Source organism: Salvelinus alpinus, chromosome 21, assembly GCF_045679555.1.
Source record: "Salvelinus alpinus chromosome 21, SLU_Salpinus.1, whole genome shotgun sequence".
NCBI lineage: Eukaryota > Metazoa > Chordata > Actinopteri > Salmoniformes > Salmonidae > Salvelinus > Salvelinus alpinus.
In genome coordinates, this window is record NC_092106.1 from 46,549,689 (window position 1) to 46,555,339 (window position 5,651).

Below are 5,651 nucleotides of genomic sequence, written 5' to 3' on the forward strand. Positions count from 1 at the left end.
TCAATGCACACTTCGAGGCTAGCAACACTGAACTATGCATGAGAGCACCAGTTGTTGTGGACGATCACGCTCTCCGCAGCTGATCTGAGTAAGACCTTTAAACAGGTTAACATTCTCACAGACGGATTACCAGGAACCGTGCTCAGAGCATGCGCTGACCAGATGGCAAGTGTCTTCACTAACATTTTCAACCTCTCCCTAACCCAGTCTGTAATACCTACATGTTTCAAGCAGACCACCATGGTCCCTGTGGCCAAGAACGCCAAGGTATCGCGTCCTGACTATCGCCCCGTAGCACTCACATCTGTAGCCATGAAATGCTCTGAAAGACTGACCATGGCTCACATCAACACCATCATCCCAGACACACTGGACCCACTCCAAATCACATACTGCCCCAACATATCCACAGATGATGCAATCTCTATTGCACTCCAAACTGTCTACGTGAGAATGCTGTTCATTGACTACAGCTCAGTGTTTAACACCATTGTGCCCTCCAAAACTCATCTCTAAGCTAAGGACCCTGGAATTAAACACCCCCATCTGCAACTGGATCCTGGACTTCCTGACGGGCCTCTACCAGGTTGTGAGAGTTGGCAACAAAACATCTGCCACACTGACCCTCAACGGGGTGCGTGCTTAGTCCCCTTCTCTACTCCGTTTTCACCCACGAATGCGTGCCCGCGCACGACTCCAACTCACGACTCCAATTCCAACATGAGACAACTCTCTCTACAGTCAGTCAGCTCTGGCATATCTCTCTATATGAGATTATGTATACTCTTCTTCTCTTCTGAAACTGGTCATGTCCGACATGATTTAAACATTAAATCGAATCATATCAAACCTCAACCAACTTGACACAAATAGTTTGCATTGTTTCTATCTCACTTCCCTCACTGGGGTCTAATGTTATTCCCCTTTTTAACCACTCTGTACCATGACCTTACTGAGTACCCATGGCCAAACAGTCACTCAGTCTTCTCAGTCAGCTCTGGGACAACTCTCTCTACAGTCTCTCAGTCATGTGACGACCCTCCCACTCTGTCTGCCGTATTCTCTCTTTGTTCTTGTTTCCTTATTAGGATGCCGGTGGGCGGAGTTGGGAGGGTCGTCAGCTACATGGGAAACACCTGGGCCCGGTGTCTCCCAGGATAAATACACCACTTCCCCATTCATGGAGGAGACTCTCTCCATGCAGACACCGTCATAGATTTTGTTGTGGTTTTTTGTGACTTTATGGTTGTTTGCTTTAGCACCTTTCAACACACCGCATTATCACATTTATGCATGCTAAACACTTACTTACACTACTGATTACTGATTACACACACCATTGTTAATTGCATTTAGGTTACCTTAGTTAAATAAATATATTTTGTTATTCCTTATCTCCACGTTGTCTCCCTTTTGTTACGGGCTTTGAGCCGGTTCGTGACAGTCAGCTCTGGGACAACTCTCTCAATAGTCACTCAGTCTGCTCAGTCAGCTCTGGGACAACTCTCTCTGCAGTCACTCAGTCTTCTCAGTCAGCTCTGGGACAACTCTCTCTACAGTCACTCAGTCTTCTCAGTCAGCTCTGGGACAACTCTGTCACGCCCTGACCATAGAGAGCTTTTTATTCTCTAGGTTGGTTGGGTCGGGGTGTGACTAGGGTGGGTCATCTAGGTGTTTGTGTGTCTATGTTGGCCTGTTATGGTTCCCAATCAGAGGCAGCAGTTTATCGTTGTCTCTGATTGAGGATCATATTTAGGCAGCCATTTCCCCTTTGTGCTTTGTGGGATCTTGTCGATGGATAGTTGCATGTCAGCACGATTATTAGCTTCACGTTTCCTTTGGTAGTTTGTTGTTTTTGTTCGGTGTTCATTTATTAAAGGAAAATATACGCCTACCACACTGCACCTTGGTCCATTTATAATGATGATCGTGACAAACTCTCTCTACAGTCACTCAGTCTTCTCAGTCAGTTCTGGGACAACTTTCTTTACAGTCAGTCAGCTCTCTCTATATTTGAGTATGTATACTCTTCTTCCCTTCTGAAACTGATCACTAGAAAGCCGTCATTCTGGAGTCGCCTCTTCACTGTTGACTTTGAGACTGGTGTTTTGCGGGTACTATTTAATGAAGCTGCCAGTTGAGGACGTGTGAGGCGTCTGTTATTCAAACTAGACACTATAATGTACTTGTCCTCTTGCTCAGTTGTGCACCGGGGCCTCCCACACCTCTTTCTATTCTGGTTATGGCCAGTTTGCGCTGTTCTGTGAAGGGAGTAGTACACAGCACTGTTCGAGATCTTCAGTTTCTTGGCAATATCTCACATTGAATAGCCTTAATTTCTCAGAACAAGAATAGACTGACGAGTTTCAGAAGAAAGTACTTTGTTTCTGGCTATTTTGAGCCTGTAATCGAACCCACATATGCTGATGCTCCAGATACTCAACTAGTCTAAAGAAGGCCAGTTTTATTGTTTCTTTAATCATCACAACAGTTTTCAGCTCTGCTAAAATAATTGCAAAAGGGTTTTCTAATAGTCAATTAGCATTTTAAAATGATAAACTTGGATTAGCTAATGATAAACTTGGACACAAACACAGGACAAGTAACAAGTAGCACGAAGACAGAGATGCAAATTACAAGTAACATATATCATGTATACAGAGCAACATAAACAAGCAACACGTTGCATGCTGTCACGTCCTGACCATAGTAAGCTGTTTTTTCTCTGTGTTGGTTGGGGCGTGATAGTGACTAGGGTGGGTCATCTAGGTTTTTGTATGTCTATGTTGGCCTGATATGGATCCCATTCAGAGGCAGCTGTTTATCGTTGTCTCTGATTGGGGATCATATTTAGGTAGCCATTTTCCCCATTGTTAGTTGTGGGATCTTGACTATGTTTAGTTTCCTGTCTGCACAATTTTTTGTATAGCTTCACGTTTCGTTTGTGCTTTATTGTTTTGTTTTTGGTGAGTTTTCAGTTTATTAAAAATATGTGGAACTCTACTCCCGCTGCGCCTTGGTCTCACTCATACGACGAACGTGACACATGCAGACAGAGCAATAGCACGAAAAACAACACGTAGCATGCAGACAGTTGGATAATATAGGACAAGCAATATTTAGCACGTAGACACAGCAACATAGGACAAGCAACGCGTTGCACGCAGAAAGAGAAAAAAGCAACATGTAGCATGCAGACAGATCATTGGACAATTAACACGACGTAGCACGCAGACAGAGAAACATTGGACAAGTAACACGTAGCATTCAAAGAGAGCAACATAGGACAAGCAACACGTAGCACGCAGACAGATAAATAGCAGCAGTGTGATAGCAACATTATTTTCAAAAAGCAGAATGAGTTTTTACCAAATTTGTCATGTTCTTGACTTCTCATTTGGGTTCGATTACATCAATTTAAGTGGATTTCTACATCATGGCAGACATATTGTAGGCTTTCACACGATAAACAACATCCATTGTATTGCACACACTTACACTAACTCATACACACTCACACACTCACAGCTAAACACACACACACGCACACACACGCACGCCCAATAGCACTGGAATTAACTCTCCACAGGGAGAGAGGCGGTGACGATGGAGGTAATTCCCTGAAAACCTCACTTCGCTCTGGGAATGACAGTCTGACCTGTGCACTGGCATGGGATGGATGAATTATTGATCCACAGGGCCGGATACAGACTTGGTTCAGAGAGGAGTGAAGGAGGGAGGAAGGGAGAAGACATACTCTGCTGATGGGAGGTAGTAGCGTAGGAGAGAGTAATGAGAGGAGAGAAGAGAGGGAGGAATGGAGGGAGAAGAGAGCGAGGAAGGGGGGGAAGAATAGAGGGAGAAGAGAGGGAGGGAGGGAGAGAAGAGATGGAGAGAACAGATGTGTAACAGCAGCAGTATAGATGTGTAACAGCAGCAGTATAGATGTGTAACAGCAGCAGTATAGATGTGTAACAGCAGCAGTATAGATGTGTAACAGCAGCAGTATAGATGTGTAACAGCAGCGGTATAGATGTGTAACAGCAGCAGTATAGATATGTAACAGCAGCAGTATAGATGTGTAACAGCAGCAGTATAGATGTGTAACAGCAGCAGTATAGATATGTAACAGCAGCAGTATAGATGTGTAACAGCAGCAGTATAGATGTGTAACAGCAGCAGTATAGATGTGTAACAGCAGCAGTATAGATGTGTAACAGCAGCAGTATAGATGTGTAACAGCAGCGGTATAGATGTGTAACAGCAGCAGTATAGATATGTAACAGCAGCAGTATAGATGTGTAACAGCAGCAGTATAGATGTGTAACAGCAGCAGTATAGATGTGTAACAGCAGCAGTATAGATGTGTAACAGCAGCGGTATAGATGTGTAATACTAGCAGTATAGATGCGTAACAGCAGCGGTATAGATGTGTAATACTAGCAGTATAGATGTGTAACAGCAGCAGTATAGATGTGTAACAGCAGCAGTATAGATGTGTAATAGCAGCAGTATAGATGTGTAACAGCAGCAGTATAGATGTGTAACAGCAGCAGTATAGATGTGTAACAGCAGCAGTATAGATGTGTAACAGCAGCAGTATAGATGTGTAATAGCAGCGGTATAGATGCGTAACAGCAGCGGTATAGATGTGTAACAGCAGCAGTATAGATGTGTAACAGCAGCAGTATAGATGTGTAACAGCAGCAGTATAGATGTGTAACAGCAGCAGTATAGATGCGTAACAGCAGCGGTATAGATGTGTAACAGCAGCAGTATAAATGTGTAACAGCAGCGGTATAGATGTGTAACAGCAGCAGTATAGATGTGTAACAGCAGCGGTATAGATGTGTAACAGCAGCGGTATAGATGTGTAACAGCAGCGGTATAGATGTGTAACAGCAGCGGTATAGATGTGTAACAGCAGCAGTATAGATGTGTAACAGCAGCAGTATAGATGTGTAACAGCTGCAGTATAGATGTGTAACAGCAGCAGTATAGATATGTAACAGCAGCAGTATAGATGTGTAATAGCAGCAGTATAGATGTGTAACAGCAGCGGTATAGATGCGTAACAGCAGCGGTATAGATGCGTAACAGCAGCGGTATAGATGCGTAACAGCAGCGGTATAGATGTGTAACAGCAGCGGTATAGATGTGTAACAGCAGCGGTATAGATGTGTAACAGCAGCGGTATAGATGTGTAACAGCAGCGGTATAGATGTGTAATAGCAGCGGTATAGATGTGTAATAGCAGCAGTATAGATGCGTAACAGCAGCAGTATAGATGCGTAACAGCAGCAGTATAGATGTGTAACAGCAGCAGTATAGATATGTAACAGCAGCAGTATAGATGCGTAATAGCAGCGGTATAGATGCGTAACAGCAGCGGTATAGATGTGTAATAGCAGCGGTATAGAGCTGCTATAGATGTGTAATAGCAGCGGTATAGATGTGTAACAGCAGCGGTATAGATGTGTAACAGCAGCGGTATAGATGTGTAACAGCAGCAGTATAGATGTGTAACAGCAGCAGTATAGATGTGTAACAGCAGCAGTATAGATGTGTAACAGCAGCAGTATAGATGTGTAACAGCAGCAGTATAGATGTGTAACAGCAGCAGTATAGATGTGTAACAGCAGCAGTATAGA